Raw genomic sequence first — 20,227 nt, forward strand, 5'->3', positions numbered from 1 at the left:
GGCATATATATATATTAAAATCATCTTTTCCTTACAAAAATTTTGAAACAAAACAAAATAAAAATTAACGCAGTAAACTTTTTATATATTTTTTTTGCAATTAATTACCTCATAAGTCATAACAGATAAACTTGGTCTCCAAAATTGATATCAATCGGACTCTAAATCAAATTAGAGAACCTCTGCAGTCCACACCACCAGTTTCTAAAATTCCAAATTTTTGTTTGTAAATTGGTGACATTTCAAGTTTTCAATTGGCTATGGGCTTATGAGGTGTGTTATTAATATTGACATTACATTTGACTATGGGCTTTTGAAGTGGGTTATTGACATTAAGATTTGTTAGGGCCTATGAGTAGAGGTGCATAAATCAGTTAATTTTAATAATCAATTTGATTAACCGATTATATCTGTTAATTTGACTTTTTGATTTTAACCAGTTATTTGTTTAACTGGTCCATCCGTTAATTTTAATAATCAGTTCGGTTAACCAATTATATCTGTTAATTTGACTTTTTGACTTTAACCGGTTATTACTTTAACATGTTATTTGTTTAACTGGTCCGGTTAATTACTTTAACCGGTTATTTTTTATTATTAACCAGTTATCTTAATTTAAAATAAACATCACCTCATCATTTGGATTGTTTCTTAAAAAGGTAAACTCAAACATTTAGTAGATATCTTAATTTAAAATATACTAAGGGGTTTGGGGAGATATGTTTACAATGAAATCGTTACAAATAGTGACAAAAAGAGATTGTAGTCATGAAATAATTATTTGTTAATATGAATAATTAGACGTTCGAACAGATATTAGTTATTTTAATTTGTTAATATGAATAATTAGACGTTCAAACAGATATTAGTCATTATATATTCTTATTTTCCCCTTAAAGTCAAAGGGAACAAAATGCAATCTCAGTCATTGGATATTTGGATGAAGATCATATTAAATCCTGACTCTTATAATTCAGAAAAAGAAGGGGAGGTTTTTTTTATTCACTTTGACTTTCTCATACTAAATTTTGGGAAAAATATACCCCACGATCTATCTATAACGAAACATATGTTTTAATTACAAACATAAAACCCACGATCCACATAAAATAACTGACCTAAACAAGTGGAAATTTAATTGGAAACATAAACTATAAAATTACAAAAATCTATTTGAACAAATTTAGACCTGTAAACAAAAATTGTGAATTTTAGAACCTGCAAAAAATAAATAACATAAAATTGTTAATAAAACAAGATGTAAAACCAGTTTCTTAGCTACATAACTTTTAAGAGAATCAGCTACATGAAAGTTTTAAGTTAATTCCAATAATTTTTAAGTGAAGGTGCATAATATTTTGGTTAAATTCTACCAAAAAAACATATAAAATTGATGCAACAAATTATACTTTCTAAAAAAAGGAAAAATGAGTAACTCATAAATAATTACTGTAAATTAAAAAAAAGATTTATTTTATTTTCACCTTAAAAATATAGAGCCTAACTACAAGTTTTAAATTATAAAAATTTATATAAACAACATACTGTCACTGAAAGTTGGAAGTGAATATTAAAAGGAACAAAGAAATCATCTATCTCGAATTGGACAGTTTTCACCTTAAATGATCAGTTATTTTACAAAAACTGCAGATTCTAAAGATTATATAACATTCTCGAATTGGACACTTTTCACCTTAAATTGGTTTTAGAACTTCCAAAAAACACAAAAAAACATGGGTAGAAGTTATTTTGTAGATCATGGGTAGGAAGTTATTTTAAATCTGTCCCTAAAAACATCTATATAAAAATTCAGATACCTTAAAAAATAAACCATTCTTTCTCTCAAAAATGCTCTCCGAATGAAGCTTATTATCAAAAAAGAAATGCAGCCAAACGTAAGTCAGTTCTACACATTTACCTACTACCATTTAAACCTTATACCTTACATTAATTTTATCTTTTGTATTTTAAGATGGAGGCGACTTACCGAGTTGAAAAATTTGATCCCAAAACCAAAGAGAAAGAGCAGCAACACCTTGAATTACCTGTAAGTAAACATATTTTAAATCTAAACTTTTTTCAGTTCTACACATTTACCTACCATTTCTACTTTATAATGTTTTTTTTATCTTTTCTATTTAAGACGGAGGCGAATTACCGAGTTGAAAAGCATGATCCAGAAGTCGACGAGACGAGAAGGAACACCTCGAATCACATGTAAGTAAACAATTCAAAATTCATGTTTATTTTGTAAAAATCTGTATAAGTGATATTTTATAAGGCACATTGATTTTGTAGAAACCTGCAAAAAGTGTTGAGATAATAAAATGTAATGGAGAGTCAAGTCTAACCGCTTCAGAAATTCTACGTGAAATCAGTGAGCAGGTAAATCTGAATTACGGCAGTGTTATATATTTTATTTCTTATGTCCACATTATTTTTTTAAATTGTTGTTATCTTAGACTAACCGGAGTGGGGCGTCTCCCCCTCCGACGCCGCCCCAAGCCGCCTCAAACACCGCCCCCCATAGGCGTCCCCAAGGGCGTCCCCAAGGGCGTCCCCCCTTTGCCCGTCCTCTTCTCGTCGCCACTCCTCTCACACTGTCACAACCCCCGGTCCCTAGTTCCCGGGAACGGGCGGCCGTGAGCCAATTTCGGTGGTATCACATTTATTTATCCAATTTGGCAGCGGAAATTTTCATCAGGACCGTAGTTAGGAAATATTTAATCAGAGTAAACCACCATGTTTTATAACATTAAACATATGGGTAAAAACCCAAGTTTTCAATACACACGTTTCATAGGAATAAATCCTATTTATTTAATAAAAACATCCATTTTATTCTTAGGTAACTTTATTGCCACTTTTCCAAGCCTCCAGTGCTGTCCAGCTGGCTTCTATTTGGCTTTCACATTTTGTTACCTGAAACGCGTTTTAAAAACATTTTGTCATTGGGAAATACTGGTGAGTGAATCCCAGTTTAATCAGGTTTAAATAAAATTCACAGTGAACAGTATTGAGGGCGATCCCGCAATTACATTTGTTTCCAAGTTATATCAATTATCACCCGTTGGTACTGTCGACATCCGACTTGTGGAAATGTTACTCCTTAACCAGGTTGTAACCAATTTTGTATACAAAACCCCAACATACCCACGATAATTGTATTTTTACAAATACTCAATAACTGTCATTCCATGGAAAGGTATTTAAGGTTTTGTAAAAACAGTTTACAAAAAGGAGATTACTCACATTGCTGTTTTAGGTTATTCTTTAGGGTTTCCTGGTGAATATCTATAATTTACACAAATGCACGTGTGTTAGTATAATAACCCATTTTAACATTAGTAATACCCTCCCCGAGACGGCATTCCAACGACTACGTCGGGCAGAACCACGACAGCCGTTACGGAACCCTAGATCAATCGGGCAACGTATCTAATACGTCTCCAGGGGTTATAATACTTACATCGTAGCAGAACCTCGCTATTTTAGGGGGTATAATGCCCGGGTATAGTAACGCCACTACAGAAAATTAAGAAAGAAAGAAAGATTTTGAACGACGGACTGAAGACTTGATGCGTGCTATTTATAGGGCTGAATTCGGACTTTCTCGCGGCCCGCGTGGGATATGGGCAGGGCTTACGCGGCCCGCGTTGACTCCGGTCAACTGCGTAGCTTGGCTGGGTCAGCGTGTAGGTCCGCCACGATGATGACACGTGTCATCACCGGGCTGCGCCACCATTTGAGACACTCGCGGCCCGCATGAACTTAGGCTATCTTATACGCGGCCCGCATGAACTTATGATTTCAGCGGAGTCCAATTACATCCTTACACGGCCCGCGTTAAGTTGAGGTGAGGCCTTACGCGGCCGGCCTCAGCTTAATAATTATTGTTTTTAATTTATTTTATATGTTATATTTTATTTTGGGATCGGTTTTCACATACGGGGTACATATAAAGACATATTAGGGTATTTTAAGATATATTAGGGTGTCAGAACTATTATGAGGATGTCGGTTTTACCGAGGGTTGTTATACACACAAATCAACTTTTGGCACAAAATTCCAAGAACTCCCCCCCTCCAAGACGCCCCAAGCCGCCCCAAACACCACGCCACCTTTTTTGCTCAAAATCCTCTGATCTGACGTGGCGCCACGTGTCGCAAGACGCCCCCTCTAAAGGACGCCCCACTCCCTTCAGTCTTAGAAAAGGAAGTGTGACAAGCTAAACAAAAGGTTGGAGTCTCTTGCCACCTGGAATTATATATTCTTATGTTCCCAATAAAGTCAATGGGAACATTATGCAAATACGAGATTAAATCCTAGCCGTTATAATTAGGAAAAACCTTCTAGAAGGAGAGGTTTTTTTGGTTAACTTTTGACCAAAGAAGGCAGTTTACATCAGTTATTTTCTTTAAGCAGCAGTTTAGAGAAATATCCTAGGATCAACAAGAAACCTTCTAGAAGGCGGTTTTATAATTTAACTTCTGATGTAGTTTTAAACAGCGATGATCAAGGAAAACGTGACCAGGTATTGACCTGGTCAGCAATTAATTTGTTGCATGTTTTTTTTTTTCAAAAAAAAATATTAAATAAAAAATTAAGTTTTTTCATGACAATATAACAATGAAACAATATAAAGAATTTCAAAAGATAAACACAGAAAAAACTCACAATAAAAAAGAAATTTAATGCTAGACATAAATTTGTTTTGAGTTGATGTCACGAATGCATTAGCCTGGGAAAATACACATTAGATTTATTAGTTACTATATAATCACAAACACAAGTTACAAATAAATAAAAATATAATATAAATAATGTACCTTTCCTGGATTGTCATAGGTAACCGCCGTATGGTTACCTCCAAAAGTAGCCTATTTAGACCCACAACATGTAGTATCTGTAAAACGCATTTGACCCTTCGCTTCCGTCTTCTCATCCAAGTTCCATGTTCCATCTTCACTTTCCCATCTCACAACTTAGACGTCCATCAGTGTAAGTGACTTGGTTGACAAGTTTTTATATAAAGTTGATTGCTTTACAATATGCAACTTGTCATGCATTTCTAATTACGATTATATATAATGCAAACTAGCAGGGTTTGATAAGATTTACAAAACAAACATGCGAAACGACTTAGATCATCTAGAGGCCTCTGGAGGCTGGAATGTCGATCCACGAAAGTCGAATCTCAACCTCTCCACACTCGACGTTTTGTAACCTAAGAACCATGTCTTGGACCACTTTCCTGTCGGTCCATGTTATGTGGCTTTCTTCTGCCAAACAGCTGGTCCTTGTCGGTTTCACGCTGGTTATGATCGTGCAGTTTGGTAGATTCCCTAAATGCATTATCTTAACAGCTTCAACGAATGGTTCGATGTCGAATACAGCACTCCCCATCTTGTCATCCAAACTTAATGTATCCTTGTCATACACCTCCTGTTTTGTTTGCAAAAAGTACTTTCAACAAAAGTTTAACTACTAATATTATAACAGATAATTTCTGACACGATCTGAAACAAGACATGAAATTAACGATGTTTTGGGTTGTTATTTATAACCCGTTTAATAAATAAGGTGTGATCGGGTTTACATGTTTCACCCGTTTAATTAAATGGATTATGTTCGGGTTGACATTTTTAAACTGTTTAATTAAACATGTCTAGTTTTGAAGAAAAAAAATGTATTTTATAAGATGAGCTAACCCCTTTACAAACTGTTTTAACCCATTTAGTACAACATGCCAACATGTTTTGACCCATTTAACTCATTTACATCTTGAACACAATTAAACTAAAACTAGGATTTATCACCCGCGCGATGCGGCGGGGATCCATTCATAGCCGTACTAAATAAAACCGAGTATTTGTTACACCGACGTTTCATAGCTGCATCGCCTAACTTATATATGAAAGGTGTACAAAACGAAGCTATACAAAATGTTGTGCTATTTAAAATTTATCACAACTTAGCATACTAACATGTAGAGTGATATGTAGACAAGTTGTGCAAAAGATGGACGAGGGCCTTTTTTGGGTTCAACCTACCTATTCTTCATTGTCGGCAGCTTTTAAAAGACTTACTTCTCAGCTTCTTCATTCATCACGCTCTCCACTATAATAAGGCAACACAATTTAAAGCTTCCCACCTATATAAACACGTAATGTTCAAAGTTATTAAATTTTGTATTTATATGGGAATATTATATTCAAAATACATCATGAAATGTAATTACTAATGGCCTACTCCAACTTATTACTAAAGGCCTACTGCAACTTGATTAGCCCTAATGTTCTAATTTTTTTTATCATTTTTGAACAGTAGGCTTATCAACTTAAAAAGGGTTGATAATCTTTAAGCTTATTTTGTTTCGAGGCTCCAGAATGGGCGGGGTTGGGAGGTGACTCTTGAATAAAAACTTCTTTTTTAAAGCACTATTCATTGTATTTAACATTCTATATGTATGACTTTATGATAATATAACACACCTAACAACTGCACAATTTGCAAGATTCCTTCGAGTTCGATAGCTCTTGTCGAATTTCGGAATCGTAAGAGTTGCAGCATCAAGGTCGGTAAACGGCCTTGGAATACCAACAAAGTCATAGAAACCATTATGGCCATTTGTTCTTGACTACCAAATGCGACAAAATTGAAATTTGTTTGAAGTAAAAATATGGAAAAATAACAATACCTGATGTCCACAACCAAAGGCCATGTCTTTGATGTTAGTAAGGCAAGGGGCATAGCTGTAGATAACAAAAAAAAAAAAATCAGCACTACTTGAATTTAACAAAGAATAATGTTCATGCAAAGTAATTTGAAAGTGCTGTATGTATTAGAAACTCCTTTTGAGGTGCAAAAATGGGCCAGCGAGAATAGGTCAGAACGGACCCGAGCCGAAACGCTCAAATTTTATCAGTGTCAAAACGGGCAAGGACAGTTTAAGTTGACCCGCCAACACTTTATTATGTTGTCTTCATGTTTATTTTTTTTACTTTGTAAACACTTGAGTATACTTCTAAACTAGTTGGCAAACATACATTATACCCATAACAAACCCATATTAATGCCAAATTGTAACCAATCAGCAGAGCAAACTGCCTTAACCTAACATAATAACCAAAAAAATAGATAAATAAACAAAAAAATAATGTGAAATTGCAGTAAAAGTTTCAACTTAGATTTCTTTTTACAGGTTAATATAGATAGGTACCTTTTATCTATACTTTTGTATAGAACTGATTATCTTAAATAAGTGAGCAATCACAATTCAAAAGCAAGTATAACCAGAAAATCACTAATCACAAATCAGGAAAAGAACATACATCCAAACACCCAGAAAAACTTCATTTATATTCACCACGTCCTTGACCTTAAAACAAAGTTTTGGGCAATTCCGATTCTCTGTCTCGTGTTCATCTCCTTTATAGCCCGCACAAATGTTTACCACATACATCCAAGTGTCTTAACACAATTATCAGTTCCAGATATAAAAGTGGAATTAAGAGAACACATGCACACCGTTTAAAAGCAAATAAAGTTAACATTTGTCGACTTTCTATGAAGGATCCGTGCGTTTCCCAATGTCATCAATGAACATTATTAACAGAAGTCTATTTACCAACAGAAACAAATATCACTTGAGACATATAGTTTCTGTTGATATGGCTCATATGACCTAGGTTCAAGTATTTTGAAAAGCAATTGATACGGTTACATAGTACAAAGCTATATCAAGTCATGTGTAACTAATATAATTTGTCAAACAATGTTGCCACAATAGCTGGTGGTCATATAAATTACACTTTAAAGTATGTATTTTATTGTTAATAATATGGATATAAATAACAATTGAATAAAAGGTTGAGATATACCGTATTGTCTTGAGTGTATTTGTTGAGGATTTCAGCGATTGTGAATACATGTTCTTGACGAAATACCGCTGCTGGTTTCCCTATGTGCTTGAACCTGAAAAAAAATAATTCGTTTCTGGTCAGAAAGTATATTTTTTAGGGTAACTTGAGGATTCGTTTCAGTGGTACTTACTTGTTGAGGTTCACTTAACTCACTTAGAGGACCTTTAATCACATATTGTCTTCTTCATCCTCCTTGTTTAGGCCAAGCATCAACAAAAATGCTAACTTGCAACTTAAATATCACATACTTAGCATACGGGTTTGAAATCATATCAACTATTAAACCTTAATGTATTCCTTCTGTTGGTTAATATTCCATTTTCTTTGTTTTCATCCATAACTAAGATTCCCCATTTTGTATTCGTACAAACAAACATTCGGGATTAAAAAAATCTTTTTTTTTTTGGAATATAACACATTGGTTTGATATCCGTACACACCCATTTCATAATATACATCATAGTTCGATCAAAATTATACTGTTATTAACATCTAAAGTAAGTATTATCAGTTTTATATTTATAAATTTATTTACCATCATATGAAACAGTATGACTTACAAGTCACAGTACCTGTCACACCCCGATTTCCACGTGTCTCACCGGTGGGCCCGGTGTGGGATTACCGTGACGTAGTTGGCAACAATATAGTCAAACCACACAATTATATGAATGCACAACGGAAGCATAAAGATAAATATATTTCAACATTGAATGTAATATCAAAGTATCACCCTTGTTGAAATAAAATCCACAGGGGATCAATAATAAGATAAAAGTAATTGTTCAACAGACGTAGGCATCTTAAGCTTGCGAGACTCTTTATTGATGCTAAGGAGAAATATCAAGCCAATTACGCTTAGTACCTGCATTTAGTCTTTTTGGGAAAATATGTCAGTTTACACTGGTAAATACATTCAACCGACACTTTTGTAAAATGTTTAATAAAATTGATTTGAATGCACAAGGCACAAATTCTTTTATAACTTGGGAGAATTATTTAAATTTATAATCTTGTGAACGGATTACATGTTCCTTATGCGTTCAGTAGCCCGGACGTACCGGGTTAAAGATCAATAGACACACCACATAGCATATAACCGTGACGGGTAACCAACGGCTATACCTTTATAATTATGGACATAATGCCGGGTGTACGCCTACACCCGAATGTCAAGGTCGTGGCCATTTCGTAAAATGCTGCCAAGGATATCCGGGACATGGTCATTAACCCCCCAAAGGCTTTTAAGTAAACAAAACTGTTTAAACGAGCCGATCAAATTATTCAATTAACCACCAAACGATGGAAGATTTGATGCCCGATCAAGCGGTATTTTATATACCGTAACCCAAGCCCGTATAACGGAAAAATAAGTTACAAGTCTTTACCTTTGCAAGTACAAATCCTTAATCGAATAAATTGCAAATAGCTTTTACTGGTCTCCTATTCTGGAACGAAGGTTTAAAATAACCTATTAGAATCCTAACGGGTCTTTAATTTAGCCGTAGCTTAGACCGGTCAGTTTCAACGGATAGTTACGGTTTAATCGCGTGAAAGGCGAAAACCGGGAATGGAATGTGATTTGGACCCAACAAATTTGAATACTTGTTTCATATGGGTATAATAACCACACTCTGGATTTTGGGGTCAAAACAATATGGTTTGACCCGTTTCGGCTAGTTTATGTGAACTAGTTACATAAGCCAAACCGTGCGCGCAAAAGGCGTAACGGATGACCGTAAGAGTCCTACACTGGTTTCCTAAGTCAATATGCTTTAAAGAGGTTGTGGTATCGGTAGGATACCTTCCATAATGCCCGTAACGAGTTTAAGTTCATATTATGCCCCGTAGGGGTATTTCGGTCTTTTTAAAGATTATACAAGAGGTTTCTGAGTTCTACAGGAAATCTGAGTTTTCCGAACAGTTTATAAGGTTCAAAATACTCTATTTATTATTTAAAATCAGTAGCAACTGGAATCGGGTCAAAAGACCTCGTAGAACTCAAGTTATGTCCGAAAAAGGGTATATTCGGTATTTACCGAACCGATGCCATAACCGCAGGTTATGAGCAGGTTAAAAATAATTAAAAATCTTTAAAAATTCCAAAATATTATTTTACATCAGTGTGTAAAAGGTTTAGTGTCGAAATCTGGGTTTAGATAGGCGTTATGCTAATTGCGCTATTTAATTATTAAAGTTTCCGTAATTTGCGCTATTTAGCATAACTCCTATTCTGGACCTCGGATTGTCGTGAAATTTTTGGAACATGTTTAGAAATCAGTAACTAAGGTTATGGTCCTTTCACATGTCCGAAATTCTCGTTTTAAATTAAAAAGGGCGTTACGGTTAACTTTTAAGCATTTAACGGAAATGTATAAAAGACTCGGACAAACAACGAACCAGTCACAGAGGGTTATACCTTCATGTAACCTGGTCCTAAGAGAGTCCTAAGGCATATCTAAATCATACTTTAACAGGTCAGAACTGAAGTCAAAGCAAAAGTCAAAGTTTTGCGACTTTCGGTTCCAAACCGGGTCTAAACATCAAATGGTCGGATCAAACAAGCTTAGAATAGTTAATATACTTATTATCATGTTTTATGAGTGTTAAAACAGATTACACACTATCTACATTACTGATTATGCATAGAATCGCAAAATAGCATTTCTGTTGACTTTTTCTAAGCACGTTTGACTCGACATTCGGACTAGTTAGAGTGGGAATCAGAGGGTGCCCTTTTAGGGGTCTAAAGCCCACATGATTACCAACATATAACTACCTTTGATTCGACAAACCACTGGACCATTTGTGATTTATCGTAAAGTCAATCATTAATTACGACGGATTGACTTTTAAGCTAAACTATGCAAAAACTAAGCCACAAAGGGTTAGGCAAACTTACAGAAGCTTGGTGCACGACTAGAGAAGTTAGAAGAATGCTTTAGAGCTCCAGAAATGAGCAGATGAGTTGTTTGAAGGTGTGATGAACAATGGTGCACTACATTGCCTTTTATAGTGAAATTTTGGGCACAAGATCATTACAACTCAACCTATAATTGCTCATGGATGATCAGAAGGTGTCCCTAAGTGCTAGGGGACATGTAGAGGGTGCCCATGCTTCAATTAATGCATCAATGATCGTTTACAAGCTCAAACAGTGAATCTGTCCAAGTTTTCTGCATCTGGGGACTTCACGCGGCACGCATTAAGATTCAGGCTAGGCTCACGCGGGCCGCCTGAATCCTAATGTCAGTAAACGGATCTTCATATGGCTCGCGGCCCGCCTGAACTTCCTTGTTTCTCTAACGCGGGCCGCCTGAGGCCTGTATTTCAAGATTTTCATATCTTTTGTAATCATTAACCTGTCCTTTCGGTTTCGAAGGGGTAACTTTGTGATTTGGCCCTCGATTATTTACGAATAAGGGCCTCGTGATATTTACCCGTGCCGTTAAGTCCCCGGTTAGTTTATTTACTATCCGAAAAGTCTTAACTTTTATTGTTGATGCTTTTTACCCCTCGCATACGAATTTGATCATAACTTTCTCGTTTTAAAACGGAACTTCGCCAAATTTATATCGTATATTCTAGTGAGCATAATTTACTGTTACAAAGTCTCGGGTTCGTCAAATGGTCACTCAGAGGTATAAATTAAACACGTTGACACATTTAACCCCTGTAGTTTGTAATCTCTCACTTTCTTCCGCATTTCGTTCCGTACAATCCATGATTTATTCGTTTGAAGGTACGGGTGTCATTTAGGGTTACTATACAGTACATTTATCCCTCGTTGACATTTTCAACCCTCGAATTTACATACTTTCAAGGTTTGTCAACTTTAGTCCTTTATTTATTATTTAATGCCACGTGTAAACTTATGGCACGTGTCAATGCATTATTGGACACAAAATTTCGAGGTGTTACAATACCCCATCTTGTATTCATAAACCCTAACATTTAATTTTTCCCTAATTCAACATCATGGTATATAATAGATTTCCCAGCCATATTACATCAAATCCTAAACTTTAATGTGAAAAACAATTGCAGATTAGGTCAAGTAGAAGGAAAAATAAACATCCATATAGGGATGAGCATGTGGTACCAGATACCGATCCCGTACCGATACCATACCGGTACCGTCCCATACCAATACCATACCGCTTGTATTCGGGATCGGGATCATGTTTTACCATTATTTCGGTATCGGGATTGGTATCGGTATTTTTCGGTAATACCGACTTAATACCGATTTCCCACCAGCTAAATTCCCACCCATAATTCATGTAGGGTGGTGAACTGTAATTATTCATGCTCATCCAGGCACCCATAATTCATGTAGGGTGGTGAACTCTAATTATTCTCACATCCCTTGCCTACCAAATAAAATTCCTAATCCTCAAAAACATAACATGACCGATCCCAATTCCTCTTACCCTAGGTCGAACTATCGAAGAGCCTTAACCAGTTGCTTGCTGTTTCCCTCTATCGATCCATCTGAAGTTTTGTAAAAAAGAAAATTAAGGTGGTGCTTTGCTTGCTGCTGCGCTCCATCACTTCAGAAGTTCAGATTCTGAAGTTGCTTGCTCCATCGCTCCATCAAGGTACTCTTATCTCAGTTAAATCGATACCATATCTAGTAAGAGAACTTAGATTTGGTACTTTGTGCTTCTAAAATTGAATTATACAGTGAACAAGAGTTAATATGTAGAATTACTCACTTGAAAGAGAACTTAGATTTGGTACTTTGTGCTAGTTCTTGGTCATACTGGCTGTTAAATGACAGGTGTATATCTTAATGTCTTTCGATTGTGTTTACATACCTTATGATTGTGTTTTTCTTCGGCTGAGTCTAATAGCAAGAATCCAAATGGCATCTTTGAATGGACCACCTTCTAGTCAAGTAAGTTACTTGAACTGAATTTTTTTACATGGGATTTCTACTGTAACTTGGTTAAGTAAGAGCTCTAAAAAACAACCCACTATTTATTACTGATTTGTATTTTCTTTCAATAGAGAGTCAATACAATTTCTGCTCAAGTTATCGATGTGGGATAAAAAACCAAACAAATTCAAAATGAACGACAATAAAAGAAATGTAGTAACCAAAACTTGATTACATTCATCAAGTTTAACATTTAATGGACATAAATAATTTGGATGAAATGTCTATTAATAATTATTTTCATGGTTACTAAATACACCGATACCTATAGATTGCACGTAGAATATTATTCATCTTTACCTTTTTGTGTGGATTATACATGGGTAGGAAGAAGATGAAACGCTTGTTGATGATACCCCTCATGACCATTTCGAACTTGATGATGATTCGGAATCGGTTAAGGAAACATGTAATGACAAAGTGGAATCAAGTCGTAAGAGAAAACAACCAACAAAGAAAAAAACCCCCCAAAAGAAAACTAAAAAAGGAGTCAAAAGTGGTGGGTTCATTTTGATGTCGTTTATCTAGAAGAACCTGACGGAGTGAGTCGGAAGTACGGAAATTGCAAGTATTGCAAAAATGACATTAAAGCCGATCCAAAAAGAAACGGTACGTCTGATATCAAAACACACGCTTTATCTTGTCAAAAAAATCCCGAGGTACTTGGTAGTCAAAGTACTTTAGTGTTTGAAAAAGAAGCTAGCGGGGAAGGTAGTGTGAGCATTTGGAAACATGATGAGGCTAGAATCAAGAAAGCATTACTAGATTTGATTATTGTCGCCGAATTACCGTTTAAGCTTGTGGAAAATCCGGTTTTTATTGAGTACACCAATGCTTTGAATGGAAGATTCAATTTGCCATCACGACATAAATTGTCTAGAGATATTGGAAAGTACTATATCGAGGAAAAGAATAAACTGTTAGCATATCTAAGTAAACCCACCAACACAGTTCACTTAACTACCGACACTTGGACATCCTCATGTTAACGGGTTAACTATATGGTTGTAACGGCACATTTCATTGATGATGATTGGGTAATGCATAAACGCATTATTAATTTTAGACCCATTCATAGTCATAAGGGGGAGGATATTGGTCAAGAGTTATTGCACTGTATTCATGGTTGGGGTATTAAAAATGTTATGACCATGACGGTAGACAACGCGTCTAGTAATGACAAGGCGATTGATTATCTGTTGAGAAAGTTGCCTAATTTGTATGCTGAGGGGAAGCATTTTCATATCAGGTGGTATGGCACACATACTAAACTTAATTGTCAAAGATGGTTTATCAGAAAACAGGTATCATGTTGATTGTTTGCGAAAAGCAATTAGATATATTCGGCACTCATCACAAAGAATAACCAAGTTCAAAAAGTGCATGCAAGAATCAAATGTTGAATCAACTAAGTTTTTGTGTGGAGATATGCCTACTAGGTGGAATTCCACCTATGAAATGTTGAAAATGGCAGTGGATTTGAGGGAGGCGTTTTTCTCTTATGAACTTGAAGATAATAGTTATATTCATGATTTAGAAAGGCTACCTGAACATTCAGACTTTGGTGCTTGCTAAAAGTTGGTTAAATATCTAGAAAAGTTCAAGATGAAAACAGAAATTGTATCAGCCACATCAAAGCCCTTGGCTCACTTATTTTTTTTTTTTTTAAATCCTAGATGTGGATAAACATCTATGGGTGTGGGACTGCGATCCAAATTTTGCTACAATGGTTAGGTCGATGCGCGGGAAATACGACAAGTATTGGGGGGAGTTTGACAAACTTAACGACTTCATGTATTTTGCTGTTATTTTGGATCCTACCTTTTGTTGAGCATTGTTTTACGAAGATGATTACCTCTGAAATTACCGAGAATGACCATGTGACTAAAGAAGACGTTAAAAAGATGGTATCGTTGAAGTTGTTTGATCTTAAGAGTAGGTTACATGAGCTATTTCAAACATACATGGAAAAAATTGACACTGTTGATTACAATTCGGCATCCCAAGAAGCACGTAACGATGACGTCGTTGGAAGTGACGAGGGCAATGACTTCTTCACGAAGTTTTTGTGTAAAGAAGAAAGCAAATCGGTTGGTATAGATTCTGAGTTAAAGAGGTACTTAGATGAGCCAAGAATGAATTTTGATATCCGATTTGATATACTTAAGTGGTGGAAACAAAACGCAATTAGATTTCTAGTTGTATCTCGCATGGCTAGAGGTAAATTGACTTGCCTTTTATTGTGTTTTTTTCATTACTTGTTACATTATTGTTGTTTATTAATAATTTGTATAATTGTTAGATATTTTGGCAATTCAAATTTCTACAGTTGCATTCGAATCAGCCTTTAGCACTAGTGGTCATGTACTAGATGCTTACAGAACACGCTTGTCAACTAACATAGTTGAAGCTTTGATTTGCACCCAAGATTGGGTGAGAAAGTCAAAAAAACCGATTTTGGATGACGTGGACGACATATTAAAGGACGACGACATTGCCCTAGGTAAATTGTACTATTGTAGAAGTAGACTACTAGTTCTTTATATGTATAATGGGTGTTAAGTTTTAACCTTGTTAAATTTCTTTTTTTTATAAATTGAAGATGCAATACAACAACAAAATGGAAAAGGGAAAGGGATGGTGCATGACAAGGCTTAAGAAAACTCGAATGGAATCACTATGTTTTGACATTTTTGGTCCAGAAGTTACTATGATGACTAAGTTACTATGATGACTGATGAAGGATGGTAATTTAGTATTTTAGTGCAATGTTTTGAACTTGTTTTTTTATCATTCTACTACTCTACTGTGTGATGAAGGAATGATGTCTCTAGTATGTCTTGTATATGACTTTAACTTTTTTGGCTGATGTTATTTCTTAATGAAGTGAATGTTTTGAACTTGTTTGGCTGATGTTATTTTAGTGCAATGTTTTGAACTTGTTTTTTTGTCATAAACAAAGTTTCCAATGAAGTGAATGATGGCTGATGTTATTTCTTACATGGATGAGCATGACTAACTTTTTTGGCAAATCTTGGTATCCAAAGTGGTGGACAGAGCTGGTTGATGATTTTGGTGGCAATTTATCAATATAAGAATTCGGTATTTTTCGGTATCATACCGGAAAACCGGTACCGATACCGGTACCATACCGATACCATACCGCTTGTATTCGGGATCGGGATCAATTTTTGAGGAAAATCGGGATCGGTATCGGTTCGGTACCGTGCTCATCCCTACATCTATATGACTTACTTCACAACCGGTAGAGAATGTCGGTGATTTCACTGATCAGCTTTTCCCCCCATACCTTCACTGGGAATGATTGACCTTCGGATTCAAATAATAGCAAGGTTTAGTCTAGCGACCTCTTAAGAAATCCCTTGCATCTAGACTAAGATCTATATGAGTTTTTTTTTTTTTTTAATAAATACCGATTTGAATAGGAATTCTTAAAAGGATTCACAAATAAAGCACACTGTAATTCCCTGCTACATAAACTGAACCAAAGGAAGAAAGCAAATACGAATTAGGGTTTTGTCACATCAATAAAATGCATAAACAACAACGTAAACGACAAAATCATAGCTTATTAACAAAAGCACAATCATAACTTTTCACCCTCTACCACCCCATCTCTCTCATATTTTATTACCACTCTACCCTTTTTATAAAAACTCATCATATTTTATACCATTTTTTACCCGCTACCACCCCATCTCTCGCTAAAAAATTATCATGGCTTCACCCATTTCCTCCATTTCTTCAATTTCTTCTATGTCTTCATCGTCTTTGTCTGCGTGGTATTCATCATCTTCGAAAGAGGATGGTATTATGCACAACATGATTATGAACGCGGCTCAGGTCTTCATGGCGGCCAATGAAGGGTCGTCCTAACGGCTAATTAGATGAGCAAAATATACCCGAGACCAAGAAGGTATTTTACTTTTTTTTTTCCTTATGTGGAGTACATTTGGATCAACGCTCAAAACGAACCCGGCCACGACATGGAAGACGAAGACTAGTAGCTTATTTTAATATATTATATATTTTTTAAGTTTATTTTTTTTAACTTTATTTTTTTTAAGTTTATGTTTTTTAAAAAAAAAAAATTTAAGTTTAATTTTTTTTAAGTTTATGTAATGTTTTTTAATATTAATGAAAATATTTTGTTACTTTATTTGGTAAATGTTAAAAAAAAGTTGAAGATCAAAAAAAAAAAAAAACAAAAACAAAAAAAAAACATAAAAGTGGTGGAGGACTATGACTAGGACCATCCTCCCATGCCCTCTAGTTTTGGAGGATGATCCATCCTTGGGAGGACTATGACGTGTCGTCTACGTGGCGGATCATCCTCCAAGGATGGACCATCACCATACCCACTAGCCTTATATATAGTGGTAATACCAATGGGTCGGGTAATGTGTCAAAACATAAACATGTAACTATTAGCGTGAGTCAAAACAAGTTGGGTAGAGTCAGTCTGCAAATACTTTTATCTTTTCATTTGAAAAAGTATTAGCGTGTTATGTGTTATATATGACCAAAAGGCATGAAAAGATCATGAAGTGTTTAGTTGACAAAAAGTTAACATGTAAAAGAGATGAGCGAGATGTACTATCCGGATGTGCTCAACGGTCTCAAAATATTAGGCTTACCAAATCATAGGTTCACGCTTGAAGTTGGTGTTCCAGTAATTCTATTACGGAACATTGACCAGCGTAATGGTTTGTGCAACAGTACAAGGCTACAAGTAAGAAAGTTGTACAACCGTGTAATAGAAGCGGAGATAATATCTGGTGCAGATATTGGTAGTCGCACATATATACCTAAAATTAATTTGATCCCTTCTGATAAAAAGATTCCTTTTGCTTTTCAAATGAGACAATTTCCACTGGCTGTATGTTCTGCAATGACAATCAACAAAAGTCAAGGCCAATCACTTTCTAGAGTTGGTTTGTACTTGAAACAACTCGTCTTCTCTCATGGTCAATTGTATGTTGCTTTATCAATGCTTTATCAATATCATTAGTTGCCGTCTTCTATAACCAAATTAGTTTTATATATATTGTTACCATTACTGTTGTTGGCTTGTAGATCATACGCGGCGTGAAATAACTCAGAATTTTGTTGAAGACGCTTCATTACAGAAGCACGCATTGGAAGACGACATCTACATACGAATTACAAGTACTAACCAATGGGGACGCCTAAAGTTTGTTTTTAACGCATACAACCTTCATTTGTTTTTATTAGTTATATATTTAGATTTACATTATGATTATAGTACTACTGCTTTCTTCAATCATAACTAGCACATAAGTTATTTTAATGTTTTTTATAAGTAAAAAGTGTTTTCATTACCCAACTTGTTGGCACGACAATCTTGCCACATCTGAAAAAGAATACAAATATACGATTGTGTGCGTGCTTTAATATGTAGTTTTTTTTTTCATCTCGGGCAAAGAACTCCACCACTCAATCCTACCGGTGATTACTTTGTAGCAAAGAGTATTTGTCAATTAGCATGTGTACCGAATAAATTACTTTTTGGTATGATTTCATTATGAGTTAATCATAAATAGCTTTACTATGATTTGTTTCATTGATTATTGATTATATGTGTTCTACTCAATATATGTTAAGGTCAAAATAGGTTCGGGTCAGTCAAAACGGGTTTTGCTCAAAATAGGTTCATGTCAATGTGTGTTCTGCTCATTATACGTTAAGGTCAAAACTGGTTAAAAATGCTTTATTTAAGAAAATATATATCAAATAACCAAAGTTATAAAAAAATAATTAAAAAAATGAAATCTATCCGGGTTCTAAAAATTGCTATAAAATCATTTGTACAATAACATCTCAATACCTATAAAAAACGAAGAGTGAGCTGCCATTTTGGTCCCTGTGGTTTGGTCACTTTTGCCACTTTAGTCCAAAACTCAAACTTTTTGCATCTGGGTCCCTGTGGTTTCAGTTTTATTGCCATTTTGTTCCAAAAATGAAATCATGTCATATTTGTCTTATAAAATACTGCTATTTTGTCCTTTTCTGCAGGGGCAAAATGATCATTTATTTTTTATAAATAAATACCATATTTTATAAGATAAATATGAGCTGATTTGCCCCTGAGGAAAATGACAAAATTGAAGGATTTTATAAGACAAATATGACCTGATTTCATTTTTGGACCAAAATGGTAATAAAACTGAAATCACAGGGACCTAGATGCAAAAGGTTTGGGTTTTGGACTAAAGTGACAAAAGTGACCAAACCTCAGGGACCAAAATGGCAGTTTACTCAAAATGAATCAAAACATATTTACCTAAGTGAGAAAAATCATATTTTTATATGTTTATATTGAAAAAGTTCTTTCATTACAAAGTTCATCTCATTGCCAGTATATATTATATGTTTGTGTTAAGCCACCCGCGAAACTCGCGGGATCTTAGGCTAGTAATATATCATGAAAGATTTTTTTTTTTTGAAAAGAATGAAAGAAAAATAAGCTAGAAATTTATCTTGAAAATCCACATACACACCTAATTATAATTATTAAAATTAACCTGACATGTCATCGGTGGCGGAACTAGCCCAAAAAGTTAGGGGTATCCTAATTTTTTTTAGGATCAGGGGTATCTTTTATATAACAGAAACGGAGTTGAGAGGTATTTTTACACTACGAAAATGGAGTTAAAGGGTATTTTTACACTACGGAGACGGGGTTGAGGGGTAGTCCGTGCTACCCCTATTAATACTATATTTCCGCCACTGGTTAATAGAGTTTTATTTGTATTGTATTTATGATCAGGGGCGGACCCACGTTGAGTGGGTCGGGGTCCACGGACCCCAATCTTTTTTAAAAAATTAGTAGATTCGGTATATTAATTTTTGTAAGGACCCCATAAAAATATTTAGTTGGACCCCATAGTATCAAAAGCAAAGCTGTTGTGGTTGTTAATCCCTTGTTTGCTAACAAAGAGGTCATGGGTTCAAGTCTAATACCAGCCGTTTTTTGTTAAAATACACTTTAAAATGTTAAAATGGATGAAAATTTACTCAATTTATGCCTTTGTGCTTAGACATGTGTTGTTTTGTTATTTATTTATCTTTTTTTAAAGGTTCCAAGCTCAATAAATCACCCCGACCCGACCCAAACGACGACCGACCCGAAAATTCTATCGTTTGGGGGTAAAAAATCCAAGTATCGAAAAAACCGGACCTCATTGGAAAAAAATCCTGGGTCCGCCACTGTTTATGATTAAGGTTTTTATTTAAGGATTTAGTGAATTGATACACATTATACTTAAAATGATTTAAAGGGTGATTGTTAATTAGGTAAACTACATGCAAAGATGG

The 20,227-nt window shown here is 35.1% G+C and overlaps 1 long non-coding RNA gene across 2 annotated transcripts; it reads right to left on the minus strand.

Moving 5' to 3' along the window:
• Positions 1–5,855: 5,855 nt before the first annotated feature.
• LOC110897115 lies at positions 5,856–16,164 on the minus strand. Of its 2 annotated transcripts, XR_002568456.2 has the most exons (5): positions 16,124–16,164; positions 8,057–8,158; positions 7,885–7,978; positions 6,702–6,756; positions 5,856–6,155 (listed from the first exon to the last, which is right to left on the minus strand). It is a non-coding gene; the product is annotated as an uncharacterized LOC110897115 (long non-coding RNA). The 2 variants fall into 2 exon arrangements; XR_004873811.1 differs by lacking the exon at positions 16,124–16,164 and having other exon boundaries at positions 8,057–8,237.
• Positions 16,165–20,227: the final 4,063 nt, after the last annotated feature.

Source organism: Helianthus annuus, chromosome 12 (assembly GCF_002127325.2).
Source record: "Helianthus annuus cultivar XRQ/B chromosome 12, HanXRQr2.0-SUNRISE, whole genome shotgun sequence".
NCBI lineage: Eukaryota > Viridiplantae > Streptophyta > Magnoliopsida > Asterales > Asteraceae > Helianthus > Helianthus annuus.